The sequence below is a fragment of the Podarcis vaucheri genome (genome assembly GCF_965113315.1).
Source record: "Podarcis vaucheri genome assembly, chromosome: 2".
NCBI classification, from domain to species: Eukaryota; Metazoa; Chordata; class Lepidosauria; order Squamata; family Lacertidae; genus Podarcis; species Podarcis vaucheri.
In genome coordinates, this window is record NC_138760.1 from 68487142 (window position 1) to 68506197 (window position 19056).

The 19056-nt window shown below is 44.9% G+C and overlaps 1 protein-coding gene across 2 annotated transcripts in view; it reads right to left on the bottom strand.

The window, feature by feature from the left end:
• Positions 1-16307, bottom strand: part of FAT2 (FAT atypical cadherin 2) — a 119362-nt gene extending 103055 nt beyond the window's left edge. For both annotated transcript variants that reach the window (XM_082211730.1, XM_082211729.1), the window contains exon 1: positions 16159-16307. The gene's annotated coding sequence lies outside the window, so the exon portion shown is untranslated. The remainder of the gene's footprint in view (positions 1-16158) is intronic.
• Between the last annotated feature and the right edge of the window lie 2749 nt (positions 16308-19056).

Below are 19056 nucleotides of genomic sequence, written 5' to 3' on the forward strand. Positions count from 1 at the left end.
ATTTACACTGGATTTGGCAGGGTATGCTTGGGGGGGGGGTGTCTGAGCTTTTGGGGAGAAATAGACTCAACTGGATGGAGCAACACAGGCAAAATGTACAGTTAACTGCTTTCCTAACAGCCTTTGAATTGCAAGTTCACTTAAAACACAAAAAACCCAACCCCCAAACCCAAAAATTTTGCTTTTTAGAGCACTGAAATATTTTCCTAATTGCCAAACAGCCTGCAGCAACATGATATGGGTAACCATCTAAAAACTGGAGTGTTGAGCATTTTTGTTTGAAATTTCTTATTTGGAATGGCCCCTGGCTATTCCACCCGTATTTGCAACACATTTTTTATGGTTGGTAAATATAGGGTAAATATAAGTGCAAATATACACTTTACATTTAATGAGTGTACCATCTGTGTACCTGTGCACACAACATTTGTGCTGCCCAAATCAGCAAGGATACACTGTTTTGCACAAGCACTTGCACATGTGTGGAGACAGCTTGAACCTGTGTTCAGTGAAACATGTGAACAAGCCGTATATGATTTGAATAAAGGGCTAAGGCTGCAATCCCTCAAACCACCAAAGCAGGTTGTTGGGGGAGGAAAGCGGGGAGAGGTTCCATTGCACTCACAGAAGTTTGGCCAAGCTGTTTTCCTCTAAAAGCTTTCTCCACTGCTACTGAAAAGATTGGGAAGGGGCCTTACACTGATGGCACTGGCATGCATTGGGATTCCAAGAGCAGAGAAGCAGCAGGCAACTTTCCTTTAAAATGCTCTATGATGTGAATCAAAAGGGACACGGGTGGCACTGTGGTCTAAACCACTGAGCCTCTTGGGCTTGCTGATCAGAAGGTCAGCAGTTCAAATCCCCGTGACGGGGTGAGCTCCCGTTGCTCGGTCCCAGCTCCTGCCAACCTAGCAGTTCAAAAGCACACCAAAATGTGCAAGTAGATAAATAGGTACCACTCCGGCAGGAAGGTAAACAGTGTTTACGTGCACTGCTCTGGTTTTGGTGTTCTGTTGCGCCAGAAGTGGCTTAGTCATGCTGGCCACATGACCCAGAAAAACTGTCGGCGGACAAACGTCGGTTCCCTCGGCATGTAAAGCGAGATGAGTGCCACAACCCCAGAGTCATCTGCAACTGGACTTAACTGTCAGGGGTCCTATACCTTTATGATGTAAATCAGGGCAGTTTTCCCCAAACATCTTTACGATTCAGTAAATCTCTCCCCACCCTGCACCCAACCCAACCTACAATCAGATACTCTAGCTCTCTTATGAATATCATGGGCCTGGCTTTGCTTCAGGGTGGAGGGTACAATACCCCACCCTTCAATTATAGGCATTTTGATATGAGTATTGTAAACATTGTGACGGTTCTTTGTGAGAAGTAGGAGTCCTATAAAGTAAACAAAGAGGTTTGCGCTGTCTTCAGAAAAACTGTGCCCCAGGGCAATAAAGACAGATAAATGGATAAATTAGCAGATTAGATAGCAGAAATGTCATCGCTCTGCTTGCACATGCCTGCATGGATGTTTTGGTTAGTTGTGGAAGAAGCTCCAGTGGCTTCTGGTCCTTCGGGCCCAACTCTGTATTGGAGAAGCTCAATTGCTACTCTGCTCAGTTCAGACACAATGTGAGTCACATTCAGATGATCACACCTTGGTTTAATAACCTAAGACAGGGGTCTGCAACCTTTAAGACAAAAAGAGCCACTTGGACCCATTTCCGAAGGGGGAAAAACTGGGAGCTGCAAAACCATTGTGACATTTAAAGCATGCGCGCCGCTGCCCTCCGATCTGACAGCGGAAGGTGACGTCGGGACGGTGCGTGACTAATGCACGCACTGCCCCCATGCAATGTCACAGCCAGTACAGCGCCTGCCACAGTGGGCACACAATGCGCCTCCTCCCCTCGCTAGTATCCGCCCCAGAGCCGCGGCAAAGGTGTAAAAGAGCCACATGCGGCTCCAGAGCCACGGGTTGCAGACCCCTGACCTAAGATATGAACAAGCCTTGTGATTCTGTATGCAGCCACTTCACTCCTCCCTTTGTGTGGGTGAGCAACAAGCCAGGAAACCTTCAATAGCAAGGGTGGGAAATCTCAGGTCCGTGGGCCAAATGCAGTCCTCCAGGCCTGTCTTGAAGCTGTCATGAAGCTGAGGATCCAATACTTTGGCCACCTCATGAGAAGAGAAGATCCCTGGAAAAGACCCTGATGTTGGGAAAGATTGAGGGCACAAGGAGAAGGGGACGACAGGCCGAGATGGTTGGACAGTGTTCTCAAAGCTACCAGCATGAGTTTGACCAAACTGCGGGAGGCAGTGGAAGACAGGAGTGCCTGGCGTGTGCTGGTCCATGGGATCATGAAGAGTCGGACACAACTAAATGACTAAACAACAGCAGGCCTGTCTTTCTGGCCCTCAGGACTCACCGGCTCTGCTCCATACTATCTTCAAGTGCTTTTGCCTGGAATTAGTATGTCCTTTTGCTGGTCTGGATGGAGAAATTTGTGTGGGTGTTTGTTTCAACACTTTGCATGGCTAGAATGCAGCCTACTGTACAAAGATAAAAGCCACACCTCCTGTCCTCCCCCCCACTATTGCCCACCACTGGAAGGTTGACCATATAAGCCTCAGGCTAAAAACTGTTGCCCACCTTAAACTACAGTTTCCCATTTCACCCAAATCAGGAAGCAATAGTATGGCTTTGGGATGAGACAGGTTTGAAGTTGACTTCAGATCTCCTGGCTTCTTTGAAAGCTGCTAACCATGGTTTCTGAGTTTAGATGAAAGAAGAAACTACAGTTAACCAAACCCTTTCTGATTAGTTTGACAGCTCACACAAAGGGAAGAGTAGCATGGCTCCGTGGGAGCACGAAACTCATTCATTAAGCCAATATATGATTATCAAAACATGGCTAGTGACTCTTACATGATTTTCTCTGGAGTAGCACATCACTCCTTGGCTCAGGTCTAGCAGCGTTCATTTCCAAGTAGTATTTTAAAAAACCAACACAATGGCAGCCGCAATTTGTGGTGGTCTGTTTTCAAGCTGCTTTGGTAGTATAAATTTCAACAGCAAGATGATCAGCTCTTGGATGGAAGCACCAGTTTACCCAAATGTCTCTTCTGCCTATTTTGTTGCTGGAGTTTACAGAAGGTTGGCGGTTCGAATCCCCACGACAGGGTGAGCTCCCGTTGCTCTGTCCCAGCTTCTGCCAACCTAGCAGTTCAAAAGCACACCAGTGCAAGTAGATAAATACAGTGGTACCTCGAGTTACAGACGCTTCAGGTTACAGACACTTCAGGTTATATACTCCGCTAACCCAGAAATAGTCCCTCGGGTTAAGAACTTTGCTTCAGGATGAGAACAGAAATCGTGCAACTGCAGCACGGCGGCAGCGGGAGGACCCTATTAGCTAAAGTGGTACCTCAGGTTAAGAACAGTTTCAGGTTAAGAATGGACCTCCAGAACGAATTAAGTTCTTAACCCGAGGTACCACTGTAGGTACCACTGCGGTGGGAAGGTCAATGGTGTTTCCATGCACTCTGGCACTCGTCACAGTGTCCTGTTGTGCCAGAAGCGGTTTAGTCATGCTGGCTACATGATTTGGAAAGCTGTCTGTGGACAAATGCTGGCTCCCTCACCTTTGACTGGACTTAACCATCCAGGGGTCTTTTACCTTTTTAGCTTACTGCAATGTCTAAATTGAGCCTCAGATGTTACAGGGGGGTTGAAGGACTGCTCTGTCAATTTAAGGACTAAGAACTAGGCTGCATTTTTATACCTCACAAAGCTATGATTCCCAGCACCCTTAGCAGACTACAATTCCCAGGATTCTTTGGAGGAAGTTATGGTCTGCATGCAGCCCTATAAAAGGAGAGACCAGCAGGGGCCTTGAAGTTGCCCATCTTCAACAGTTAGCACCTGCTTATCAAGAGCATCCAAAAATTGGTCTCTGTAAATAATAATAATAATAATAATAATAATAATAATAATAATAATAATAATAAATTTTATTTATATCCCGCCCTCCCCAGCCGAAGCCGGGCTCAGGGCGGCTAACAACACTAAAATAGTGCAACATTATAAAAACATCATAAGAATTAATTAAAATCAAAATTGATGGCAACTTCACTTCATCTTCAAATTCATCTTCACACCTTCACTTTCTCTCTTCAGTGGCATTTTGAGACCAGATATAACTCATGCCAGCACTGATAATGTAGACATCTGTCACTCTTCACCTTTTCCTCTCCCTCTCATTCCAAATGTGGAAATGGCAAAGTACATTTTTGCTTTCCAGACACACACACAAACAGGATCATACAAGTCCAACCGATTGGGAAGGAAAATAATCAGAGGTAATATATCATCTGATCATTACTTATTACTTGACATAAACAAGCCTGACAGTTATTTATGCTGCTAATAGTCAAAGCACCACTAATACTTTATAATAATATAGTAGTAAAATACACTGCGAGTCAGGGAGTCTCTGAATTCTCTGCACATTTTAGGGAAAGAGGCCTTGCTGCTTTTGAATTAAGCTAATCCAGGGGTGGGGTGGGGGCTTCCAGATGGACTCCAACTCCCATCATCCCTGACCATTAACCATCCTGGCAGGGCTTGATGGGAGCTGGAGTTCAAGAAATCTGGAGGGCCACAGGATTCCTCAGCCCTGAGCTAATCAGTCATTGCAATTACCTTAATCATCATCCCACCTGACAATAAGGAAACTGAGGCACAGAATTAAGTTTGAGAATCTAAATGACAGGATCCCCCCATTTTTTTTGAACAACGTATGTGCAGTACAACTGCCGTTCACTGTTAGTTTGGATTTCATGAGATGTACTTTGGAATTCACGGTTGTGAATTTCCAACTGGAAAAACCCCAAAACACCTGGGAACACATGAAGCTCTCTTTTCCCAGGGCAGAATGCTTGTCCATCTCGCCCAGTATTATCTTCTCTGTCTTTTCAGGGTCTCAGGCCAATGTTCTCCCTATCAGCTACCTCTTAATCCTTTTGGCTGGAGAGGCCAGGGGGACATTCTGCAGGCACTGCATGTGCTCACCATTAGGCTAGGCCTGCCCCCATCCACTGAGTTTTCTTCAGGTTCTATCTGCACTCTAGACCACTTTAAACATGGATTCCCTCAAAGAATCCTGGGAGCCAATGTTTGTCTTAAGGGTGCTGATAATTGTTTTAGGTGACCCCTATCAGAGCTATAATTCCTGGAGTGGTTTAACAAGCAATTGCTCTTACTGGGGAACTCTGGGAAATATAGCTCTCTGAAGGGAATTAAAAACACACATCACAAGCGGCATAAAAGCGATGTACAGAGTATTAAAAGCCTGGGAAAGTAAATAAAGGACATTTCCTGGTGCCAAAATGACATCAAAGTTGGCACCAGGCGAGCCTCCCTGGGAAGAGTATTACATGGCTGAGGTGCCACCGCAGATGGCAGAGGAACAACACTAAAACTAACATTTTTGTCAACAGACCCCTCCTGTTCTGTGAGACACTGAATGATTATTAAAAAGGAGTTGAACTTGACTTGGTAGCCTTAATAAAACTAAAAGTCATGGGCATGGGCCAGTAAAAATTATGCACTTTTATTTACTACTTATTTCCATTAAAGTGTCAATCACATTCTCAAATCTTAACTCTGGCTTGATAGTGTGCCATATTAATTTCTCATTCTCTTTATTCCTTTGACTTGTTTCTTCTCTGTGCTCCACTCAGTTTCCTCAGAGTACAGTGGTACCTCAGGTTACAGACGCTTCAGGTTACGCGTTTTCAGGTTATAGACATGCCGAAACCTGGAAATACCGGAACAGGTTACTTCTGGGTTTCGGCACTCACGCATGCACAGAAACACTAAATCTCGTTTTGCGCATGCGCAGAAGTGCCGTATCACATCACACGCATGCACAGATGCGGCGCTGTGGGTTGTGAACACTGCAGGTGGGAACGTGCCTCCCGCATGGATCACATTCGCAAACCGAGGTTCCACTGTAGTAGCCTGGGCTATTTTGCAGGTCTCCTCTCCCTTCTCTCAGTTGGTCTCTTAATCTGACCCCCTTGTGTAGCAATAGGCACAAAGATAAAATGAGAATAATTTTCTGACTTCAAACATTTCGGTCCTGACCTAATTCATCATATAAATTGGTGGCTGAAAAGCAACTGTATTCAACTGATTCACCCTCTTAGCGCAAGGATTACCGCTAGCACAACCAACCAACCAACCAACCAACCAACCAACCAACCAACCTTCCTTCCTTCCCAACCAGCCTACCACATTTATATCCCACCTTTCCTCCAAAGGAGCTCAAGATGGCATATGCGGTCCTGTTCCTCCCTATGTTATCTTCACAACCACCCTGTTTGGTAGGTTAGGCTGAAAGACAGTGACTGGCGGGAGGTCAGCCAGTAAGTTCCATGGCCAAGTAGGGATTTGAACCCAGCTCTTCCAGGTCCTAGTCCAACACTCTAAGCACTACACCACATTGGTTCTTTCCCTCCTCCTGTGCATGCCCTACACCTTCCCCCCCCCACATGACTGGGGGGGTCCCTAGAATAAATTTAGGGGGATGTATCGTGCAAGTAGATAAATAGGTACCACTCCGGCGGGAAGGTAAACGGTGTTTCCATGTGCTGCTCTGGTTCGCCAGAAGTGGCTTAGTCATGCTGGCCACATGACCCAGAAGTTGTACGCCGGCTCCCCCGGCCAATAAAGCGAGATGAGTGCCGCAACCCCAGAGTCGGCCACGACTGGACCTAATGGTCAGGGGTCCCTTTACCTTTACCTAGTTTGGACAGCACACTAAACTATGGTTAATCTACACATGACCATGGCAGAGAAGAAAGTGGAAAACTCAAGGCTCACTGAAGCTCATGTTTGTCACAATAAACAAGTGTGATGTCTTAATAAGGCCTATTTAAAGACAGAATAGCAGTTAAATCAACTATTGGTCTTATCACTTGTTAGCAACCCAAGTGATAGCCATGTTAGTCTGTTGCAGCACAACCATCAAAGTCTTAGATCTGTTAGTCCACATCTCTTAGTAGTTTTATCTCTTCTTAGCCAATTCAATGTCCCTGAGAGACTGTGAAAAAAGTTTCATATCTGATTGCAGTCCTCTCTCTCCCTGATCTTATATTAATAAGAATGGTTGGTTCCTCTTCTAATTTCTCTGTCCAGTTTTCCTTGGTTGAAGGACACAAAAATCAGGTATTATGGCATTGAAACAACTGCCATTTCAGACTGCAGTAGCATTGAAAGAAATCTTAGGATGCAAATAAAACTGTGATGGATTACCTGTGAAAATATTTGCAAAGACTGAGAAGCACCTTGAAAAGATAGGGGTTTTTCTTAAGTTATTACGGTATATTGTACAACACTATGGTAACTTCTGGTTTAAAGGTGATATATAAATGATTTTAATAAATCAGTAAATTTGTTTGAAGACAATGGTGTTAGAATGATAAAGGAGGACAGAATGCAAAGAAAGGGGCATGTCATGTGCATCTCATATGTGCACTTGCCCCAAATTTTAAAACAGGCCTACAGAATCTCTTCTCTTAATCGGAGTATTTCTGGTGATCTGCTCCTATGAACTCTCCACACACAAATCTCCAGTCACACAAACTGCCATCAAGATCCTCCATTAATTATCCGTTTCCCTCCTTTGCAGGCAGAAATACTCCTGGGCTACTCTGGAGGAAAGCGTAAGAATCACTTTACCTTCTGTAAAAAAATAATTCACCTACTTTCAGGCTTGGGATCCAAATACACCTGTTGTTTTTTTACCTCACAGTTTGTGGAGCTAGGTGAAGCCAACAATCTTCTCTTTCTGTTTGCTGTCGGCTTTAAGACTCTTGTCACTGCCTGTCCCACTTCTTCCAGACTCTTCATACTGTTGAGTTTATATATGCAAAGAGGTGAAAAGGGATGAGGTAATGAACTCAGCTGTAATGCATAGGAATGCTTCCAAGGGGCTATTAAAGCCACAAAGAGATTGATGCCTACAGTAGGGATGGGCAACCTGTGCCCCCCCCAAATGGTGCCGGACTACAACTCCCATCATACCTGACCATTGTTACCATGGGATATCAAGTCCAGCAAAGAGGAAGGGGCAGGATCCTCAGCTCGGGCTGGGGCTAACCATGTACAAGCAAGGACAGAATCCTGTGCGTTCAATAAATGTGTAGAAAGGGGCATTTCAACAGGGGCAAGTTATTTTCCTTCTGCACAAAAAGCAAAAATTCTTCCCTCCATTGGCATAATTAGTCACAGTCTAGCCAGTCACCATAAGAATGTCATCATTCTATTAAATGTAAAAGAAAGCTTGTAAGATAATACCAAGCCTCTGGGGTGACAGTTTTGACTAGAATTCCCTAGCGTATTACCCTCTTATATGTCGCTGTAGAGTAGCCACTAAATATTCTGAATAGACAGATCAAGAAGATCAAACCTCTCCTTTCTGAAGGAAATCAGCCCTGAGCGCTCACTGGAAGGACAGATCGTGAAGCTGAGGCTGCAATACTTTGGCCACCTCATGAGAAGAGAAGACTCCCTGGAAAAGACCCTGATGTTGGGAAAGATGGAGGGCACAAGGAGAAGGGGACGACAGAGAATGAGATGGTTGGATGGTGTTCTTGAAGCTACCAGCATGAGTCTGATCAAACTGCGGGAGGCAGTGGAGGACAGAAGTGCCTGGCGTGCTCTGGTCCAGGGGGTCACGAAGAGTCGGACACGACTAAACGACTAAACAACAACAACATTCTGAATAGACATGTGTTCATCATTGCACTGATTCTCAACAAACCATGACCCACTAAGCCAACCATAACCAGCCATAGATGGTGGCCCACTAATTCTTCTTTTAAGAGACAAAAAACATGTCCTCCCTGCCTCCTGCCAACACTGGTCGATTTTCAGTACTAGCTAAAAACTTAGTTTTTCAGTCAGGCTTTTAATGATGTGGGTTTTTGACACATTAGGCCACTGATTTTTGTAGTAAGGAGGAGTAGAGGATATATGGATTAATGTTTAAGTTGACTTGAATGTACAGTATTTACAGTGGTACTTCGGGTTACATACGCTTCAGGTTACAGACTCCACTAACCCAGAAATAGTGCTTCAGGTTAAGAACTTTGCTTCAGGATGAGAACAGAAATCATGCTGCGGTGGCGCAGCAGCAGCAGGAGGCCCCATTAGCTAAAGTGGTGCTTCAGATTAAGAACAGTTTCAGGTTAAGTACGGACCTCTGGAACGAATTAAGTACCCGGTACTTAACCCAAGGTACCACTGTATTGGATTTGTTGTTCTGTTAGTTTGATTTTATATTGCATGCACCCCACCCTGAGATCACTTGTTTGATGAAGTGCAGATTGAAAACTAATTAAATAAATAGTTCTATCTCTTATCACTATTTATTTAGAGTGGAAGGCTTTGAAAGATCACAGCCAGGCCAGATACTGAGACTGTTTCCTTTGAAGAGGCATGCAGTATGGACCATGACTCCAGTCTAACAAGCACACACTTTTAATTCTTCAGTATCTTCTATCTGTTCAAAGTCACTTAAGTAAAGTAGCTGGAATCCAGAGATAAAATCCCAGTAACACTTACTGAACAAACTGAACAAAAGAGTGTATAATTTGAAGAGAAAAAAACAGAGGGGATTTGTCTTTTAGGAGCTAAACATATAGAAGAAAACCTCCTTCAGAGCTACATAGCCAGTCAGGGCAAGTGTTACCTCACCAGAGATCATGCCATGTTCAGTGGTTAGCTGATGTAATGCTAACAGAATTAACCATTACATTACAAACTGAATGAATGATTATTACTGTTGCATTTCCAACACTAATTCCTGGACTGTTTACACTGAGAGAAAACTGAAAAAAAACACACACACACAGGTCTCCTGCACTAGCACAACTTGGGTTTACGATCCCACCCACCCAAGATTATTCTGATGACCTCTTAGCCTTTCTATTGAGAGCTGCAATACAATCCCAATTGCTTTTATAACATATGGCAAATGTTTATTCAATACATAAATTGTTCAGACTGCAACAGAAATCCACTCCACACTCATGGGAAACTGTGTTCATGATTGCAGGGGTCAGCAAACTTTTTCAGCAGGGGGCCGGTCCACTGTCCCTCAGACCTTGTGGGGGGCCGGACTATATCTTTTTTTGGGGGGGTGAATGAATTCCTATGCCCCACAAATAACCCAGAGATGCATTTCAAATAAAAGGACACATTCTACTCATGTAAAAACATGCTGATTCCCGGACCATCTGCAGGCCGGATTTAGAAGGCGATTGGGCCGGATCTGGCCCCTGGGCCTTAGTTTGCCTACCCATGCTTCAGAGTAATCAAATGAAACTTTGTTGCATAGCATGACAAAAGTCTGTAATTACAGTATATTGGGACAAGTTGTTTGTTGTTTGTTGTTGCAACAATTGCTTTCTCAAAATGTACCTGAAATGAAAACATTAGTAGGATATATTTGAAACAGTTGACAGCAACTGTCCCAATCTTGCTGTGAATCTCCACATCAACACCAATGACTGCCAGGAATGTGTGGCAAGACCGGCATGAGATTATGCAGCCTGACTGATCTCCACAGTAGGCAGCAGCATTCAAATGTTATAGCCCCAATGTCAAATCTCAGCATACAAAAATCATCTTGGCTTCCCATTTGTATGGCAGTGACAAGTTAGTCTGGTTTATACCTAACACTAAGCTATGATTTGCTTAGGCAAAGTGTGGCTTGTTGGAATGTCCATACCCAACACAGCAGTCTAGCCATGGTTTCTTTGGCCACACATGTGCATGCACTCTGACACAAGTATGTGTTTCAGGATGTACAGGCACGCAAATGAAAAGCCCTGTCTGTAACCAACAACTGTATGGTTTGCACTGGAGCCAGCAGCCGCTTACAACAGAGCATAATGCAAAATGCATTTGTTGCCTGCAGCAGATGTTGGATTCCAGGTGTATGCAAACTTATTCCTTGTTTTCCCCCTCTGTTTACTTGGCCTACACATCCGAAATGCTTCTTCAGATATATCTTATCAGGACAAAACTATCATTCTGTGGTACATGTTTGGCACAATGAGAGATGCACCACCTTTTCTATGGAATAGCTCCAAGCACGCATAAGCCATTTTGCACTCACCGCGTGCAAGCGCATTACGGAGTTGACACGAACACTTTGTGATCCAGAGGATGGTACAATAAGTTCTGCAGGCTCAAGGAGAAACTGGATGTGTGTTCTTGGACAACCCTCCCCAACAATGTCTTTTTGTGTCGTGAACCACCCTGAGATCTGCGGATGGAGGGTGGTGTGCAAATTTAAGAAACAAACAAACAACAACAACAACAACAACAACAACAACAACAATGCAACATTGCAAATCACCATTGCAAAGTGGAGGGAGCTTGAGGGTCTACTTTTCAAAGTACGTAAACAAAGGTAAGAAACCACCCTCAAATCCTTACAGATACACTCAGACCATCAGCACACCTGAAGTCCCTACATCTTACACCAGGCAAAGGAAACCTTTTTGGATTTGGTGGCCACATTCTCTTCTGGTCATCTTTACAAGGGCCACAGACCAGTGGTGGCTGCGACCAGAGGCAAAAGCTGACAAAGCAACAAATGCACGTTTTACCTGTACAGTAAGTTAGTTTCTGCACACACTCATATACCCTCCTCTATCCTCCATCCTGACAAGCAAGGCGCATTATCAGAGCTCAAGGGTAGACCGCAGCCAAGCAAAACACGGGGGGATGGGGAGCAGAAGCAAGGAAGGGGTGGCCTGGGGACAGTTCCAAGGGTCAGACAGAGATGCCTGGAGGGCTGCATTTGGGCCCTTGGCCTAAGGTTCCCCTCCCCTGTCTTACACAAACTAGAAGAATGTATACAGTGGTACCTCAGGTTAAGAACTTAATTCGTTCTGGAGGTCCGTTCTTAACTTGAAACCGTTCTTAACCTGAGGTACCACTTTAGCTAATGGGGCTCCTGTTCTCATCCTGAAGCAAAGTTCTTAACCCAAGGTATTATATCTGGGTTAGCGGAGACTGTAACCTGAAGCGTCTGTAATCTGAAGCGTCTGTAACCCAAGGTATCACTGTACAAAGGCAAACTTAAATGAAAAGATGCTTCATGAAGCTCTTCCCAAACTACTCCTAATTCCAGCACACTTATCCAGTGCCCCTAAGTGAGAGTAGACCGATTATGGCACCCATTAGGTGTTGGCAAGGCTGCAGAAGCAAGCCAAATGACTTCAGCATGACTAAAGGGAAAGGGTGGCGCTGGGTTGTTGGTTTTCTTTAGCAAAGTAAGAAAATAGCATGGCTCACAATCTTGAGCTCTCTGGGGATGTATTGATTATCCGTAGCATTAGGATTTACCTCATACATCCGACTATTTTTGGGACAGAGTCCTCTCAGGACCACTTCCTAGATTACATGGCAGCAGCACATATGTGCACGAGGGGAGTAGAAATCAATCTGAGTTCTTCAGCACATGTGCTTGCCTGCACTGTACATGAATATGTCACATGCTGAATTCCCTTACCCACAGAAATGAATGCGCTTTGGTACACTTAACCAACTCTTTGTTAAATTCCAAGCTACATTTTATACATGTGCAAAGTGGCACACACCACCTCTGTCACATCACACAGCCCTTTGCAACACAGAGAGCTGAGAGCAGGATAAAAACAGTAGTAGACTATGCTTGATCAGAGTTTTACAGCCAAGTTTCACAAGGGACTGAGCAGTGCGGTGCAGCAGTTAGAGAGTTAGACTGAGACATAGGAAAAGTCCATTTCAAATCCCTGCATAGCTATGAGACTTACAGGAGAGCTTTGGGGCAAGTCTCTCATTCTGCCCGAATGATAACATGAGCTACCACAAGATTTGCTGTTCCGAACTCTTTGGGGATAGTGTGGATGAGATTGATAGTTATGCAATGTTTATCATACTCTTATGGAGCTGTGATGTACTAAAACAGGGGGGAAATGGATGTTACAAAATAAGCAATCCCCAACCTAAACCAACTGTTGTTATTCAGAATCTATGTATATATTTTTCTGTGCATTGCATAAATTCATTATATTGTCACTTTCTTCCTCATATCAAGAATTTATGTATGTAATAATAGGAACATAGAAACGTGAAATTGCTTATACTGAGTCATACCATTGGCCCACCTAGCTCAAGACTGTCCGCATGGACTGGCAGCGGTTTCCCAGGGTTTCAGACCAGAATCTGTCCCACCTGGAGATGACTTGTGTGCATGTTTCGGATGGAGGCATTGCTGGGTAGAGAAAGCATTGGTCACACTACATCTAGCCCAATTGCAATGCCTTTCAGGCTCAAGTGGAAATCGAGTCTAATTTATTGTATGAGCTTCAATTTGTCTGTGAATAGTGGAAAAACAAAGAAAAGTCTCACAACCTCATTGGCTGTCTCACTCGCCTCCACCCAGTTAAACTAGAATGCTTTGGTCTAATCCAGTTTTCCTCCATTTAAATTAACAGGGTTACTAAACTGTCTCTAATCCAGATATTCTAGATAGGCTAGGCTGCACCTCCTCAGTACCACATTGTCCAAAAAGCAGATGCTATTGAGCAACTGATCTTTGTCCTTATGGCCTCTTGCTCTTCACCTAGTCGACTTTTAATTCCCCAAGGAGGTTAATTATCTGATAACTTCTGCTCCTATGTTACCTTTGCATGTTACCTTTGTTCTGTCAATGCTGGTCTCCATCTCTCTCTCCCCTAACCTCTTTCATTCACTCTCTGTGGGTGCTGAGAGGAACAGCATCTACACCACTGCTGACTTCAGTTTACTTTAGAGATTGATATCTAGGGCAGTCAGCCATACGAAGGCAGACAAAGAATCGGGTTATCTGCTGACACATATGCACGTTCACTGACAACACGCACCCCCCTTCGAGAAAAGAGAGCAAACTGCAAGGCCTTGGCATCGCTGAAACATCTGTTCAGCACTTCCACAACTAGAGATCTGTCAAGGAGAGCAGCGCTGAGATTGAAGGAGGCAGGAAGGTGTGAGGGACTACCTTTAGCGTAATCTTCAGAGCAGAGAAAGACACGTGTGGCAGCAAAATCTCTTTTTGTTCTGACACAACTTCATTTTAAGTTGCAAGTTCCAATGAAACATTCCCAACAAAGGCACAATATTGATGAAAAGGTTAGCTAAGATAGCTGCCATATGCAAACATACAGAGGCCCATAAAACCCCACTTGCATACTATCTGCGTGATTCAATCACCACATCCACCTTTCCCCCATATAATCATTCAATTCGTAACTAGTCATAACAAATATCCCATTGTAAATTGTCGCAGAATTGGACATCAAAGAGAAATACTCATCTGGGCAGTTATTTCCTAGGCTTCCTGTTCAAGCCAGAATCACATGGGCAAGCAAAAGTAAACGGTTTAAACATTCTCATTAATCTGGGTGATGGATCCAACCCTAAAACCATTTAGACCCTTGATTTTAGACCTTGGACTGCATGACTTTCAACAAGCCTTTTAAGTGGAGATCTTTCCCAGTCTCCATTTGTCCTGGAATTGCTTCTAATGCTTTAAAAGCATTTTTATTGTTTTATCGCATGTTGGATTCCACCCTGCGCACCTTTGGGAGGATGGGAAGGAATATAAATGTAATAATAAATACATATTTCTGGGTCACACTGGAATCAACGGGAGGAACCAAGAGATAAAGTAAAATTTTGATTTGTAAACTAGTCTTGCTGATAATGATACATGGCACTATACATTCCAAGGGTTCAAAGCACATCATATTTATTATCTCGGTAATCCTTAGAAAGACCTTGAAAGGTAGGCCAGTCCTCTAATACCCATATAAAAGATGGGAGGCAGAGAAAATAAGCAGCTTGCCTGATCCTGTGGGATTTCATGGACCACTCCTCATACTCTTGCCGTCCAATTCAAAGCACATTTTCTTGGAGAGAAAGCTCCTTGACTACAAAGGTGCTTACTCCCAAATATGAATCAGATTATAGCCTTAACCACTGCATCACCCCAACAGCTCTCTCTTACATTTTCTCCTTTCCCTCTCTCATAGGAAACTGCCTTACATGAAGTTAGACCATTATTCCATCTAGCAGGTACTCTCGCCAGAGGTTCAGGCAGAGGTCTTTCCTAGTTTCCTACCTGGAGGCATCAAGGATTGAACACCTTGGATCTTTCTCATGAAACACATGTGCTCTGCCCCAGAACTATGGCCCTTCCCTCTCAGGCAGTGATGGCCAAACTCGGCCCTCCAGCTGTTTTGGGACTACAATTCCCATCATCCCTAACCATTGGTCCTGGTAGCTAGGGATGATGGAAGTTGTAGTCCACAATCCTGTTTTTTTCTGATGAAATAATGCATCCCCTCTGCACACACAAAAAAACAGGCTTGTTTCTAAATGACCCAAAGAAGGACCTAGCTGCACTTTCAGCAGGCAATGTGCACACACTCAAATAACGAAAAAAGTGCTACTTGCCAGGCAAAACTAGGGAAATCCTCCGTCAAACAAGTGCTGTCTTGAGAGGCTTAATCCAACATGGGTTTTTTAAAATAAGAAAAAGAAATGTGTACATGTCTCCGCTATCAAAATTGGTGCTATACAGCACATTTACCAAAAAGAGAGAGACCTAAATCAGATTTGTTCAAATAGAAGAAGAATATAAAGGAAATGCTTTAGGAAATTTGGAACACGTGCACAGGAAAGTTCACAACACCATCTTAAAAACCAACAACTTGTTGCCTGTTTTCTGGCTGGTTGAAATGAATAAACTGCAACGAGAAAGGAGGAAAGGGGGAGTCAACGCCTGCCCCGACGAGTCTCCAAAGCTCGGAAGAGCAAAACTGAAACGTGCACCACCAGTTTGTACTGCTCCTCGGCTGCTCACACTCGAACAGAAAGTTTCGCCGCAATCATGCCCAGCTCCCAACCAAAAAAACCTTGGCTCTGGGTTCAACGCGCCTCTTGCTCAAGGCAAGGTCCAGGATGTCCTCCGCAAAGGTGGGTGGTACCCCGTGCAATAATAGAAATAAATATGGTAACGCTTCCAAGCGGAGCTGCCCGCGACTCGCCTTTACCTGGTTGTTGCAGGAGGCGATGTCCTCCTGCAAGCGTTTATCGGCGCTCTCTTTGTCCAGCTGGGTCCTCCTCTGTGAAGGCGCAGTGCGCGGAAAGCTGCGGAGGGCGCATGGCGAGCGCTGCTCCGGCTGCCGCTTGCAAGAAGTTGGGCTCAGCAGAAGTTCCAGGCAGAGCGGCGCGCCCGCAGCCAAGCAGCAGGAAAGACAGTTGCCAGGCAGGAGCTGGGGCGGCGGGCAGGCGCGCCTCTCTTCCGACCCCTCCTCCGGCGGCAGGGGGAGGAGGAACCGAGCGCGCCAAGCAGGTGGCCAGGCCTCCGCGCCCGCCCCGGTGTGCTCACACCCCAAAGGAAGGAAGGAGAGAGGAGAAGGAGGAGGTCTAGCGAAAGGAGGGGTGCGCGAGGGTGCAACGGAGGGAGCAGATATATTGCAACCTGGAGAAGTGTGTGTGTGTGTGTGTGTGAGAGAGAGAGAGAGAGAGAGAGAGAGAGAGAGGGAGAGAGAGAGAGAGAGAGAGAGAGAGAGAGAGAGAGAGAGAGAGAGTGGGGACAGTCCTCAGATCCCCAGTTTTCCGGGCTGTTGTTGTTCTTAAGTTTCTAGCATTTGCAGAGTTCGAGATACAGTATGAGGCAAAATGTACAGGTACAATTCTTGTTTTTCTCAGAAACTAGCCTGCTCTTCTCTTTCAGTTGTTATATCCCCCCACCAAGACGTCCCCAAATTTCTGCAGATGCACATGAATGGGATACTTTCTTTCCACACTGTTTCCTAATCAAATGCCCCCCCCCTATATAGTCATACACGGGTCATACATAAAACGTTCGTTCAGTGTCACTGGTGGGATGCACCAGATTTAGCCTTATGAACCAGTCCATCTGATGCAAAGAGCACAGGATCTTATGCTACAAGGCCATTTGGTCCTATTGTTTAAAATCTCTCCCTCTGTACATCCACATTTCATGGGAGAACATCCCTTGAGTTCTAGATGGGGTTGCACTCCTTCCCTTGAAGGAGCAGGTTCATAGCTTGGGGTTGCTCCTTGATCCATCATTGCCATTGGAGGTTAGGGTGGCCTGAAGAAGAAGAAGAGGAGGAGGAGGAGTTTGGATTTGGTATCCCACTTTATCACTACCCAAAGGAGTCTCAAAGCGGCTAACATTCTCCTTTCCCTTCCTCTCCCACAACAAACACTCTGTGAGGTGAGTGGGGCTGAGAGACTTCAGAGAAGTGTGACTGGCCCAAGGTCACCCAGCAGCTGCATGTGGAGGAGTGGAGACGCGAACCCGGTTCACCAGATTATGAGTCTACCGCTCTTAACTACTACACCACACTGGCTCTCTGGGGTGTGTGGGTGGCCTGGAGCAGCTTTGTATCATGTTCCTGCTTTGCCGTTTCCCGTGCAGAGACATCTTAAGCCACAGTGAGCCACACATTACTTACCTCAAGACTGGATTATCGCAATGTGCTGTATGTGACTCAGCCCTTAAAGTTGGTTCGGATTTGTAGCTGGTGCAAAATGCAGTGGCTAGCATGCCCTTTGCTAAAGGAATTGCACTGGCTCCTAAGCTAAGTCCTTGTGACCTCATCAGGTTCTGAACAACTTAGGACCAGACTATCTGGACTGGAGGGGAAACAATGCCAATACAGATGTGAACTGGGAAAGATCTCAGCTTAAAAGGCTTGCTGAAGGAGGAAGCTCTTCATCAGGTATCAGCAAGGCAGTGCCTGTCTAATATTCATGGGGAGGGACAGAGGTGGACTTTGATCTTTCAAATTTCAGCAGCATCCTCTATGAGGCAAAATAAATATGCCACCCCATGCCTCTCGCCTTCCATGCTGCTCAATTCCCTACGCCATAGTTGCAGTGCCCTGTGGCACCCCCTAGGCTTGGTACCCAGTCACCCCACCCTAAATCTGCCTGGGGGTGGAATTACAAAGGGTAGGTGTCACAGCACTAATTCCTACATTGTGCAGAATTGATCTCCTGTTAAGGTGGTCTTTGCAGGAGGCCCACACCTGCAGAGGGCAGGGGTTGATTGGGTGTATAAGATGTGAGAAGATCTTTTAGGTACCATTGGTCCCAAGCTGTACAGGGCTTTTATACATTCTCCTCCTGTCCTTATCCCAATAAAGGTTAACCAAAGCAGATTCAGTCCTATAAGCAGGCCTAAACCTGTTATTGTTATTACTGTTGTTTGCCTAGCAGCCTCTGTCAGCATTCCTCACTGGGCAGCTGTGGGGTGTGTGGATTTTCACCTTCAGGGTTTCCAATCCTCACTGAATTTTTGTTTTCTTATTATTTTATGTTCTGCAAGGGTCAGGGTTCTGCTGATGCTGATCATACCTCTGTTTTATGCCTGAATGGTGCTGTAAGAGTATGAAATAGGCAAGAAGGATAGATAATTAACTAGCTAGCTAGCTAGATAAGTAGATAGATGATAGACAGGGTTTCCTTTGGACCTCGTTTATCTTTGCACATGTGTGCAAAGAGATGAAGGAAGAAAAATGAATGGCTTCAGAGATGGAAAGAAGACAGAAGTCCCTACCAGAGAAGAATGGCAAATGATGTTGTTGGACTATGCCGAAATGGCAAAACTGACCGGGAGGCTTAGGAACCAGGAAGACCAAAACTTTAATAAGGAATGGGAAAAATTATAATTGACCTTGAAGCAGCTGAAAACATTAGCAGGGCTGCATTAACACTTGTAACGTAATGAGAAATATGGACACAATAGAGTTATAATTTGGCGGCGGGGGGGGGTATTTTTAAAAAGATGCAGTAGAAAAGGTTTAACAACAGAACCCATGGATGGGAAGGTGGGAAGTCCAGAGATTCGGGGGAATCTTGTAACTTTGGATGTGTTATGGTATGATTATAAACTTAAATATGTAAAATCAAAT